General features: G+C 40.3%; 1 protein-coding gene across 4 annotated transcripts in view; it reads left to right on the top strand.

The window, feature by feature from the left end:
* Positions 1 to 13,943, top strand: part of LDB2 (LIM domain binding 2) — a 222,640-nt gene that overhangs the window by 154,514 nt on the left and 54,183 nt on the right. The window lies entirely within an intron of this gene.

Here is a 13,943-nt window from a genome sequence, read left to right as displayed (position 1 = left end):
CCACTTTTTCTTGACACTGTTAAGAATGTCATTCCTCAAGTGTAACTTATATCTCTGATGCAGTAAACAAAAATGTTGTTTTGCTAGTACTACCATTTGCTCTTAAATCTTCTCACAGTTGCACAAAAACCTGTGTTCTGAAATTCAACCATTCCCATCACCTTTCTTGATATTCTGTAGTTTTGGGTGCATTTATCACTACTCAGAACATACGGAGCACCGATAACTTAAGAAACAAGTGGCAACAAATTCTTCAATGGAAAGGCTTTGGGTGACCTTCTTGTGAGTGACTCTATGTATAGAGTATCCCTTTGAAGGACATTGAATGGAGCAGACAGCTTATGACATGGGAGAGTAAAATGTGAATGAGATGACATACAAGTGATGAAACTCGGGGGAAAAAAAGCAGGTGGAAAAAACAGAGGAAGAGCAAAAGTTCAGCTCTCCTATGCAGCATCCCCACGCAGAGTGAAAGCTTCCTGTGAAGTTGCTTCTTTGGGGGTGTAACCTGCCATCTGCCTCAGAAATGGTGGATTTTTAGGAGAAATTAAAGGTGAGAAATGTCACTCAGAGCCGCTGCTTGTGACTACGCTGCACACCACCTCGTGGGAATAGCTCTGGGAAATCAAACTCTTGCTGCTTTGCTGGCACAATGTGTATATGGTTAGAAGCTCCTGTTCCACCCCGGCAGGATATTGCGTGAGTGTGTAGGCATAGAGGATTAGCCTGGAGAAATTCAGAATCGCTTTGCTAAATGTTTTTTGCTCCTGGAGTGGGAACGTTGTGCAGACACAAAGTACATACTGTAAGAGATGGTCGATATTTTCTGCTTTCAGAAGCAGAAAAAAAAATAAATATATATATATATATGTATATACAGAGACCTGCTTTCTGGTCTCTGTATACCGGTATGAGTTTCATCTGCAGTAACAGGTGAGATGTTGTTGCATGGTGTGGAAAAACCACCCATGAATCTTTTCTGCAGTTATATGACATGCATTGTGTTGTATTGTGTAGTCAGTGTGGGCACCTACTGGGTATGAAGCCCAGGGGAGAAGAGTCTTTAGTATCACATTGGTTGCTGTGAATTGTTTTCCATGGTAACTTGCGTGCATTCAAATATTTAATGAGTTATGTGTAAGTTCCAAGCCATAGCTCAGGCCATCAAAGTGATTTCATTCTTTTCCAATGGCACGTAAAATAGCCATCCCCTTTTGGGAACCACATGCCTCCGAGATTCTTGCAAAGGCAGGAAACATCAAGAATTTCAGGCTCAAAAGCCTGCAAGAATAAACTCCCTCACACAATTTTTAGCACTTCCTAACTCTAACCAGATGTGAGGTATGCAAGAATAATCTTTTAATTTATATTTCTAGCTGTGCTGATTCTAGGAACGGGAGGATAGGAGGGATGTGGATAAAGTACTGTATAAAATACGAGAGTGCTGATCCAAAAAAATTTTAAATGTCATGATGAGTCTGAGGTTTGTGCAGAGGTCTGAGAACATCTCTTATTTGTCTAAATTGCTTTCCTTATGCCTCCCTCCTCTTTTTCTATTTTTTGTAGCAAAATGACATTTTAGTTTTGAATTAATCCACAACTTTGCTTAAAAAAATATACGGAATTTAGTTTGTATTAGCGAGTAGTTGCAGAGCAAAGCCCACATTTTCTGAGGTTTCCACGTTGCATGCAGTGTGCTTTATTGACATGATCCAGACACATAAGGAGAAGAAACAGTGCGGCTACCTGTCTTGCATCAGAGTATGGCACTCCTCCTCTGCCCTTGCTCTTAGATGACTAACTTCACAAAAATGAAGATAATTTTCTTCAGTTCTTCTCATGGTTATGCAAGCAAAATTCCAACTGTTTAAGTGGAGATCCGTGAGGGACTAGGATTTGTCCTTGAGTAATGTCTAATGAACTAAGATCAGGATTAACAGGGGGAAAAATAATTTGAAAATAATCATGTAGGAGTGTAGTGAAGGAAGACTGACTTTAGGCAGAGATGTTTTTCTATGGGTATAGTGAAAAAATGACTTTGTAGGAGTGTTACTTTCTATTACTCTTCTGTGCAATGGATGCTCACAACGTAACAAATTTGGACAGGCATTTTCTGCATTTTATTCCAGCATCTTTTTTATTTGTCTTATATCAAAAGTATGAATAGGTTCCTACCAAACTTACTATTTTATTGTGCTAGGCTTTGTAAACAAATAAGTCAGCTAACTATTCACTACAGTAATTGGCACACAAATTTGTTTCCAAATCTTGAGTTGAGTTTGCAATGCTGCTGTTAAAAAATATATTCTTAGTTGTGAAATATGTACAAATTATTTGAAAGCCAGGGGGATATTTTAAATGTGTGTTTTTACATGTTTACATTTCAAGATGGAGTATCTTCTTTTTTCTTTATTCAAAGTCCTGTTTGACCATAACGAATGTGAAAGATACCAAATTAAATTGGTTTTCCCACATTAGGTGATTTCTGTACATTTCTCAAATTTAGTAGATTTTGAAAAAATATGTGTAATTTGTCGAAGAAGTATTTTGAATCAGATATCAGAACATCAAGTTATTGATCTGGATCATTCTCCCTGATGTCAACGGGGATGCTTATTGGCAGCATTGTACTGTAACTCTATCAACACTGCTGAAAGATAAATGTTATTCCTAAACCCTTAGAGAAGAACTCCCTACCTTGAATTTCTTCAGTTCCATAAGAAAATATGTTCCAAGAATTATTTTTTTTTGTTTCCAGTCTTGTATCATAAAGTTTGTTTATATTTTTCTGTAATTAAATTAAGAGTTGTTAGATTGATATTTGGAGCATGGGATTCCCTGCAGTCTCATTGTACGTTTGTACTTGGATGTTAATTGCTCTTAGTAGCCACAACTTCCATGTGTAATTGAATGCAACCATCACTTTTGTAGCTTTCTACCTGTTCTTTTTTGGAAGCAGGTATGATGGACCAGGCAAGGATCATGTCACACTTGTCCTTTTTTTTTCCAATTTTTTTCTTAGGTTTTTAGTTTGGCTGTTGTCAGGCACAGGTGTTGGTCTGGGTGGGCATTTGAGTTGATCCTGGGTGGTGGTGGTGGTGATGTTTTATGTTCAGGGGGTCCCTGAATCTGTCCTGACAGTGGCAGAGCAGCATTGTTACGGGAACTGCATCTTACCTGTAGTGGTTCCAGAAATCACAGTGAGTCGTTGTAGCAAAATATCAAGAAGATGATGAGTCTCTGTGAAATGTGGAAAAAATGTATCATACAGCTAAAAGGACAGAAAACATATGAAGAGGCTATTTCAACTTCAGCACAGATTTGTTACAGCACTTATTACTAATGTTACCTTTTTCAAGTTAAGAGCATCCTGCATTACTTACTGCATAAAATTTTATTAAAAACTGCGTGTAACGTGTGTTCTGACTAAAGCTTATAAACCTGTTACATTGCTTGCCCTTTTCTGAAAGTGTTTCTTTATTATTTGACGTTATTTTGTCAGACATCTGATTTGTATAGCTGAACACAGGGCAATTGCCTTCGTTTTAACGGCAATAAGCAAGCTGCACTTTTAAAACCAACAAAACATTTTTAAATAGTAGAATATTTTCCTAATTATTTTGTCTAGCGTGTTGAATACCTTTTTACTTTCTCTGCAGTTAGCTTCCATGAGCTTGAAAGAGAAAGAGAAAGAGAGTGGGAAAGCAAGCTTTGCTGCAGAAAAAAAGAAATCAAAGCCAACCACCAACAGCTTTTTGAAAAAGAGTGTTCTGGTTGTTATAAAACATGTATATAACCGACAACTGATATTATCCACTGGTGAGATATTGTTCATACGTCTGCAGCATAAAATTACCAGAAAAATCATGCTGGTTATCAATCCACATGTGCTGAATGCAGTTTGACGAATTTGAGAATGCCGTGTGTATCTTTTATCATATCCCTGTAACCCCTCACCTCCCACCAGTTCTCCAGACACATTCCCCACTACGCTATGTCCCCTTTGATGCACATATCAACACATTTCACCTCTGATATTTTTCACCTGAATGTGGACTGTGCTGTGACGCTTGACTGACGGTGCTTGAGCACGAAGTTCTGTGTTCAGGGAAGGAACTATCTTTCCCCTTCACATTGCCTACCTGTAGGCTTCAGTCTTGCCATGAAAAGAAGTCTTCCAGAGTTGAGGAGGTCAGCTAGGCCTATATAGAAAATGCCTATACAAGCCCTTTCTGCCCACACGCTGAGGTGACCAGATGCTGTGTGGCCGTTTTCATCTGGCTTAGAGCCCAAACAAATATATCTTGCCTCTTCACAGGGTTTACTTGCTCAGATATGACACCACATTATGCAGACATGTAGCTTTTGGGTTGCTTGGAGTGTTAGCAAAGCAAGTTGGTGTCTGCCTACAATATGTTTTATAGACACATTCATGGCTATGTTTACACTGTACTAACCATAGTGGAGGAGTAGCTTTAACTGGCTTAAACTAGCTGCCATAAGTACTGTTAGTAGCTTTCTCTCACTAGGAGAGAGCTTGTGGAGAGCTACAGAAAACATCCAAGAAGAAAGGTAAATTCTGCCTGAGCTGAGTCCTGTGAGGTTCCAGCAGCCTGTGCTTGTCCTCAGGCGTCTCATCAGGAATGGTGTCCTTAGGCTTCTCAGCAGGCTTCTCATCAGGCATGGTGGTGGTCGTGTGAGGTGCTATTCTGACAGACATAAACTGAACTGAAATCAAAAATAAGATTTATCAGAATTGCAGCTAATGAAAGGTGTGTTTTGCCTGGATGTAAATCAGGAGCTTTAGAAGTGAAAAAGCTATCCACTACTCGTGATGCTCTGTCTCAGTCACAGCTTCTCTTTTAATGTTTCTAAGGGTGAAAGGGACCTATGTATTATTCAGATCAGTACTTTGTCAGTTATTTATTCTTCCCTTATATAGGCTGTAAATGTTTAATAATATTTCTAGAATACATGTAAGACCTTTTTTTTTCCTTCCTGCCTCAGCTTCCCATCTCAACATGGTTCAGAGGAGAGAGTGGAGATCAGAAACTGGTGGAATTATGTTTGTAGACATCTGTCTTCAGAACAACGTTGCGCCAGCAAATATAGCACAACAGGTCTTCCTACACACTTTCATAGCAATAGCTTGATCCAGGGGGAGGATAGTCCTCGACATAATGGCCAAATTATTTGCAGGTGGTAATCGGTGTGGTTCCAGTGACTTGCTTAATTTTCATGAAACTCTTTGGGTTCAGATCAACAAGAGACTAATCGAGTCGATTGCTGTGAAATGTGTGGGTTAGTGAATTAACCCAGCACCAGCACAAAAATGCCACAGAAAGGCAGACATCCATTTTCTGCAGCCGCTAAGCTTTGGTTTTGAGCTCTCAGTCTAGGTTCTGACGCAGACCAACTTGGGTACCTGCATAAAAGAATTGTGGCAGTATGTGAGGGTATGGCAAATATCACTTTGTCTTAATGTCATTTTGCTTGTGCTTTTACATAATTTTTTGTTTCATGCCATGTTTAGTATTCCGCTAGGTCAGATGAAGTCAGGGGTCAGGGGTGTGCTTGATTTAATACAACTGGATGGTTTGCCTGTTTTTTGTCTGTCCCTTTTGGTGTCCTGTCATTTGAATTTTATGTTTTTGCCTTTATTTCTTGAGACGACTTTTCTGGGTATCATTTTCTGTGCTGGGTTGGTCCTTTATGCTGGTACAGATTGCATTTGTTCATCTAAAATGCCTGTCCTGCACAATTTCCATCATTTTTACGGTCTTACATTTTGTCATTTTCTGCTTGAGTTTGGTTGTGGTTTGTTATGTTTTGACAGCGGTTTGTCATACAGCTGTGAATAACCTCTTTGGCTTGCCGTTAAAACTTTCTTCTTTGCAGTTGTTGAACAAAGTTAACTGAAATACTCTTTCTTCAAAGAGAATGATTAGCACAGGCAGACGTGTGAGTGGCTGTATACTGCAACTGGGCAAACCTTTTGTTCTGGCTTTATTCACATTCAGAATGCAGATTTTTTTATGCAAATATAAATATTTTCTTCGCTAAAATATTCATGTATAGATCTTTGCTGGGGACTGGTGGTTTTGTTTTATAAGATACGGAAGTTTTACAGTTAAAACTAGAGCTTCCTCGCCTAAGGTATGTTTGTGGAAGAAGAATAGGGGTAACGCCCTCAAACCCTTCTCCCCTCCAACCTAAAAAATCAGTTTCGACCACAGGATTCCTCAGAAATGTGCCTGCCATGAGAAATTCTGTATTTTTTAACCTGGGGTAAGGGTCTGGCCTGCTCTGTACTACCAGAAACCTAATTCAGTTGTTTAAACAAGAAATTGTATGGACTCTGAGTTTTTATTTTGTGATCAGTTAGCAGACTCTCTGAATTCGTACTGTGTTGTCACTGGATACATAGCAAAAACTTAAAGCCTGAATCTGGTACAGAGCCATGCAGGCCAGGTGCTCTGCTGCTTGTGCTTGAATTCGAGGTGCTGGTTATGAGACCTGTAGGAAAGATGCTGAGAGTTCAGGTCGACTGTGATCGAGCAATGTGCCATTGCAGCAAAGAAGCCAACGGCCTCTTGGGCTGCATTAGGGAGAGTTTGAGGGAGATGATCCTTCCCTCAGTGCTGGTGATACGCATCTGGAGTAGGACATTCAGTCTGGGCTCACTATTTAGAAGAAAGACACGGAGGTACTGGCGTGAGTCCCGAGAAGAGCCATGAATGTGATCAAAGGCTTGGAGGATCTGCCATACGAGGAGAGATTGAGAGAGCTGAGACACTGCAGCCTGGAGAAGGGGCATCTTATCAATGTTTGTAAATATATGCTGGGGACAGAGTAAAGAAGACAGAGCCAGACTCTCCTCAGTGTTGCCTAGTGAAATGCAAGAAGCACTAGGCACAAAGTGAAACACAGAAAATTCCATTTAAACAGAAGAAGCAGCATTTTGCTCGAAGGATGGTCAAACACTGGCACAGGTTACCCAGACAGGTTGTGAAGGATCCATCCTTGGACATATTCAAAACCCAACTGGACACAGTCGTAGACAACCCACTGCAGGTGACCCTGCTCTGAGTGGGAGGCTGGACCAGATGATTCTCAGAGGTGCCCTCCAAGCCCAGCTGCCATCCTGTGAAAGGGACTTGGACTCTGCCGCTTGCTCTCTGCATCCCCTGGTCCATGCTGTCTTAGCCTGTGGCTGAAGTACTCAAGATCTGAAGACTAAATTTTGTGGTGAGCAATTCTTTAAAGACTGGTAGTGTGCTGCCAGTATAATAAGGAAAGGGTTGGGAGGAAATTTTATTGTAATAGGTAGGCTGGCTGAGCCTTAATGAAAAACTATGCTGATGCAGTTTAGCTTTGTACTGAGACATATAGAGCTTTTTATAGTTATTTCCTGACTGTTTTTACCAAAATGAATTACAGTAAAATATTGTCTCTCTTCAGAGAGATGATGGATTTAAGACTGAGTTGCAGATTATGTGTCGATGAGAATAAGGGTCATAAGGTGTAGGGAGTTAAGCTGCGGTCTTATTGTCATGAAGTTTCTGTTACTTGTTCTTGACTCAAGTGTGTTTTAGAGGATTGAAGTGCCAGTTACAGACTTTCAAGAAAAGGAAATACACTGTCAACTGAATCAAAATCATACAGGCAAATCCTCACCAGGGTAAAATGTTGTTGGAAAATACTTATTGGAGAAAAGGCAGAGTCAAACCTAACATAATGATTGAATTACACGGGATGGAAGGAACTGGAGAGGGAAGCTTAGACTTTACAATTTTATAAGCTGTAGTATTTTGGGTTATAGTTTTTAACTGTAGGCAATATTATTGACATAAAATCAATAAGATATTGCAGATAGCATGGAAGTTATCATGGATCAAAACAAAACCACTCCAAAATATTGGGTTCTGCGTGTGGAAAGGATTCAAGTCATTCAGTCACTGTGCTGAATCCATGTTACTCGTCCCACTTTGCAGTTTTGTTACAAAATTGAGAACAAAGGCAAAATAGTTGGAAACCTTAGATTTTCCCCAATTTCCATGAACTACTAAGTAGATCATTAAAGATAAAACCAAAATTGTAAGGACATGGGAAGAATGTATATGTGGCTAATTATACTCCTTAAAAAGCTGTGCAATATGAAAGTAGTACTTCCACTGTCTTTTGAACTTCATGGAGTTTAAAATCTATGATATTTAAAATCTACATACTATTAATAGTATACTAGTATACTGTAGTGTACTATTATTATTACTACTGTTGTAATTAATTTTAAATCATACATTTAATTTTACTTAATATTTAATTTGTTTAAATAACTAGAAATTTCCTAGAAGTGGAAATTAATCACATAGTATAATTTCTATTCTATAAGTCCTCTAAATGATAGAAGCCCAGTCTTACCTACTAGACAGGGAGAAAAAAGGCAGGTCTTTGTGTGCCAGATTCTGCCTTGGATACATGTGTGGTTTAAGCAACATGGCCTGCACATCTCTGAGACAGAATTTGGACTTTTTAGACTGTCTTTTCACTGCCTTTCATGCCATACTATCAAATCTGGCAGTAGCTTTTCCTGGGAATTGACAGATTCATGTTGTTTGGGTGTGAATGCATTCATCACATAAGGTGAAGGTCTTATAAAGGTGGAGGGACGTTCCCATGAGTTACCTGCCTTGCAGCTCTGCCAGAGAGCAGGTCACAGCACTGAAGACTGGACCTCTACTGTTGTCCAGCTTCATGGAGAGATCCCTCCTTCCACGTCCCAGCTAGATGAACTCCGTCTGAGAGGGAATGCACTTGATGCGCTATTTCACTAGGACAAATTTGAGCAAATGAAATACAGGCAGAATAAGGGCAATGACATCACTATGTAACTCCATGAAGTGTTGCTTAATGTGTACTGACTTGTTTATTTCAGTTACAAAAACATATGTAAATGAACATACCAAGCTCTGGCCCACCCAGATGCCAATTAGCCATGCCTGGAGATGTCAATTAACAATTAACAGAAAGCTCAGGCTTTCTTCTGCAGTACTCAGTAAAGCTCATTTGCAATCAACAGGACATTAGATATAAAGAAGAAATTTTTCACATTGAGGGTGGTGAGGCATTGGAACAAGTTGCCCAGAGAAGTTGTGGATGCCCCATCCCTGGAAGTGTTCAAGGCCAGGTTGGATGGGGCTTTGAGCAACCTGGTGTAGTGGAAGGTGTCCCTGCCCATGGCAGGGGGGTTGGAACTAGATGATCTTTGAGGTCCCTTCCAACCCAAACCGTTCTATGATTCTGTGAAGTCATCTCGTGGCTTCCTTAGCCCTTACATCTGGCTGAGGGAGAGTCGTACCATCTCCATTTAATTATTAAGATCCAACTGTGATAATCTCTCAAGCAAGAGACTTTCATGGTCTGTCTAGAGCTTTACAGGACAGCTCAACGTTTTGTGTTGGGAGCAAAACAAAACCAAACCCCCAGCCTCAACCAGGGGAGTTCCTCAATCCTATCTATAGCATGTTGATGAGATAATCAGCTGCAGGCTGCACCAGAGCTTCCAGACAGAGCTCCTTTAAGCTATAGGCACAGGGAGTTTTTTTCATTCTGTTACTGATTCTATGGAACTTTTAAAGGCTTTTTATATTTTATGTTTTTATTTGTGTCTGTTTTATTACTTATTTTATATCCTAGCTCTAATTGAAGACATAGGACTTGACAGAATTCAGAGCTGCAAAAACCAGCCTGGAAGCAATAAAACCAATGTTTTTATTTCACTGATTAACACTTCCGTTGTTTCACTTCTCTACCAACTTGGCAGTTATCCTACGTGGTGTATATGTACATGCTATATTCAAGTCTCTGCCCCTGAGAGCTTCTACTGTAAAGGCAACAAATGGCCAGTTCAGTGAGCAAGGAAGGGTTTGCTCTCAAGCCCTACTTCTGCAAAACAGCCGTGAACCTTCATTCTGTAGAGAGGGCATTGAGATTTTGACAGCCTATCTTTGGGACACAAAGGGAGGAAGTGTTCTTCTATTCCTAGCCCACAAATAATACCAGTTTCCTGTGAACTAGAAAAACATGTTTACTTTCTGTTTTATTCAAATCTTCCTCAGGAAAAAAACAACCCAACATTCCCATCACCACCACATGGTGTGTGGTGGTACCACAATTGTATTACAAATCATTTTTTGAACTGACTTTCTGCTCATAGCTAGTCTGAGGCTTGCAAAAACCCTTGACTTCACAAGTTATGGCCATTCCCACATAGAGATCGTTGGACTTTTTGTCTCAATTTGAGATGGAGAAATTATTTTAGTCTTAAACATATTCCTGAGAAAATAAAGCATTTTACACTCAGGCAAACATATTAAAAAGGGGAAACAAATGGAAGGTCAGTATGAAATAATGATTGCTAGGATCAGGATGACAAAGGTGCACGCTAATCATTATCGTTGCATGCGCAGGCCAAAAAAGCATGAGTGTGACCCAAGTGCTTCCCTCCCCAAGACGCAGGCCTTGGGCCATTTAATATGTCAGATGTTTTCATTCTTTTCTTTAGAATTCCCCAGGAGTGATACTTAAGAAATTATATGTAATATAACTGTTACTGACCTATAAAGCTTCTTGCCTATGTTCATAGCTTAAATTAATTGATTTCTGGACCGCTCATAGTTGGGAGAGTCTCACAAATCTAGCTGTCTTACTTTGATTCTAAAATTGTATTTAGATCTTTGATCCACTAGAAAGGTATACAAAATCACATGTAGCCAATCCGTGACACCACTGAATAAGCTAAAGGTACGACATTCCAGCAGATGACAGCGTTACATTTTGTGCAAAATAGTCACATCTGAAAGATGTGCCTTTCTTACAGACATTTTCATATAAATAACTATTACCTCTTGATAAATGCAGCTGATCTTTGTCAGTTTGCGTTGCTATCTGGGGATTTGCTAGCACAAATGAAGCAAACGTTAAGGGGCAGTGCCCGCTTCTCCTGGGAAATAGTACATCCTCAGATACTCAGCTAGGGATGAGGGATGCTGCCCAGGACAAAATGATAATTTAAAGCAGCATTCCAGTGATCTGGAATTAATGCCTGAATACTGAGGGGCAGGTGAATTTTTCTTCTAGTATATCCAGTATCTTACAATGCAGAGAGTCACATTTCACACTATAGAAAGGTCTTTTCTGGGTAATGTGACTGTAAGAGCCTGTTAGTATTTGTATAGATGCAGGTATGAACCTACGTCTGCTTTCCTAAGCCTGAGTATTGGACTCAGAGCCTCGGCATCTGCAGTCATGTATTGTATTCTTTCAGGCAGATGATATAGCATTTATTATTAGTATTGTGTGATAAGTCCCATTAAAGGGCCTTCTTTATACTTAATTTTGCCAAACTTCACCCAATAAATCTGAAATTGGTTTTGCTTTTAGCAAGTTCTTTTTTATTTAAGCCAAAAAGGATTTCTTCTTTCCCCCCAAATTGAAGAATATTGTTTTGTCTGTGTTACAAAAGTCTAGCAACTTTGTTTTTTAAATGCCCAGTAGTCTGTATGCTTTGGGGTAGGATTGCTCACCTTTGAGGCAAGGGTTTCCCTTTTGTCCTCTTTGTGGAAATCTGACTGAATTTAACAAATTTATAGATCTTTGGGGAGAAAAAAGCGCCCATTCTCAAGTACTCCATGCAGGCTTTAGTAGAGTTTGACAGCTAAAATTTCCAAAGACTCCTTTTCCCAGGAACATAGTAAGGGTCCTCGTAGGAGTCCAATGGGGCTATCCACATGCCAACTGCAAAGAGTAACGACAGGCACAGCTCAGGGCTATGGGGAGTCGTTGGCATTTTCACTGCAAAGCCCACAGGGAAGAGTCAGCCGATCCTGCACATGAGAGCAGGAAGCCCTTCCTTCTCCTGCACTGCTGGCGGATGTGCCCAGGATCCGGATGGCCCTATGGAGGAAGCAACTTGACCTGAATGTGGAGGAAAGAAGAGGGAAGAGGAGGAAAAAAAAAAGAAGGGAGAAAATCAGAACAAGTTGATGTGAGAGAGTGGAAAGAAATAGTAACTGGGAGGTGAAAGGAGAAGATGGAAGATGATTAAGTAAGGGAGAGTTGGAAGTCAGTGAGAAAAACACGAGGAGATGTTTGGCTGGGTGGGAGGCCCAGAGGGAAGAGGTCTTCTTGCCTCCTCCCTAGCTAGATGAGAAGCTGAAGGAAGGAAAGAGAGATGCAGTTCGTTTGGATAAAGAACCTGCTGTTAGGAGGAGACAAGGTGGGGAAAAGGGCAGAGAGAGAATCTTGGCAGAAAAAAGCCACAAAATCAACATCCAGAAGGAGGGCTTAGACTGCTGAGGCAGGGAACCTTGGACAAGAAGCTGGGGCAACCTGGCTGAGTAGGAAGGGCATCAAGAAAGTGTGTGTCAAGCTGGCATTTTGGGAAGAGTAGAAGAGAAGAAGGAGACTGAGACTAGGTAGCTGGGCCTGCTTAAGGAAGGAGAATGAGGAAATTGGTTGGATTTGGGGAAGGCTAATGAGCCTCCTTGAGCAAGAGAAAAAGGGGCAGTGTGCTAGGAGGGGGAGAGAAGAGTAGACAGGGAGATACTCTGAGTTGAACAGTGAACTTGGAACATAACCGATGCAAGGCAACCAACCGTAAGATGAGAAAATGGAGGATTGGACCATGAGGGTATGTAAGCAAAGAGATTGGAGAAAAAATGAAGAGCAGCAGTTGAATAAGAGGCAGGACTGGAAGGAGATCGGGTTGCAGGGAAGAGTGCATGCTATTTAGAGTATACTTTCCATTGTTGTCTGTGACTGCCCCTGAGGAATTGCAAACCCAAGACCAAGCTAGCGTACAGCTTGCTCTATGCTCTGTAAGGTGTGAGTTCACTTTACTGGCACAAGGAAGGCTAAACTACCTCCTGAAGTGACTACAGGTATCAAGTTGTCCCATAATCCTGTCTGCACATTACTTAGAGTCCTCTGAGGAAGTGGCCTTCATCTCATTCTGGCAGAAGATATATGGTGTTGCTAAAATCCTGTTGAGATGTACAATGACAGACACAGGTGGAATATGTCCATGTGCACCTGAGTGTGGCCACTACTGCAAGAAGGGAAATAAAAGCACAGTTGCTACATTCCTATTCCTGTGCCCACAAAAGGACTGTATGTATGCATGCAGCAGAGCTGGGGTTGTGCACACATATGTGCTTGAATACTCATATAAACCATTACGTTTTGGAGGAGAAAAAATAAAGGAAAAGTCTTTTGCATTCAAAATGAACAGTTTGTGATGATCCCTAGACTTTCGTTGTTCTTGGAAATACCATCTCCTGCACAAATAAGCTTTGTTATTTTTATAGAGAGTTTCATTTTTGTTATAGAAATGAAATTATTTTTTTAAAGCCATTGAGTGCTTCAGGAAGAGAACCAAAACCTTGAACCTGCTTCAGTCTTCTGTGGCAAGGCAACATGATGAGCCGAGGACAGCTCTACTTATTAATACAGTTTTTCATTAATGTTTTTTCTGGAGCTGAATATTAGCTACAGTCATTTATACTGGACATTCTCGTTAGCTATTTTCAGTTTACAGACAAACAGGGTCCACGTGTGCATCTGTCATTGAAAATCAGGTTTCATAAGGCATATCCTTGGGTACATCTCTATACTTCTTCATCCTTTTGGTCCCACACTTTGTTGTTCATGGTAGCATATCCCTGTGGCAGACACAGATAATGCTTACTAGGAAAAGTAGTAAGAATAAGGTATTTACTGTCTTTGTAGCCTTCTTTAATGTGTTGTAGCTGTGAATACAAGGCAAAAAGCAACACCATATGAACATGCTACTTTGGGAACAGTCTATAAACTGCAGTTAGAATAGTTTCAAGATATTTATGCAGTGTATAAGTCACATGAATAGAGGTTTATCACAATCAGTA

This window comes from Tauraco erythrolophus, chromosome 5 (genome assembly GCF_009769465.1).
Source record: "Tauraco erythrolophus isolate bTauEry1 chromosome 5, bTauEry1.pri, whole genome shotgun sequence".
Lineage (NCBI taxonomy): Eukaryota > Metazoa > Chordata > Aves > Musophagiformes > Musophagidae > Tauraco > Tauraco erythrolophus.
This window is presented reverse-complemented; position numbering and strand designations above follow the sequence as displayed.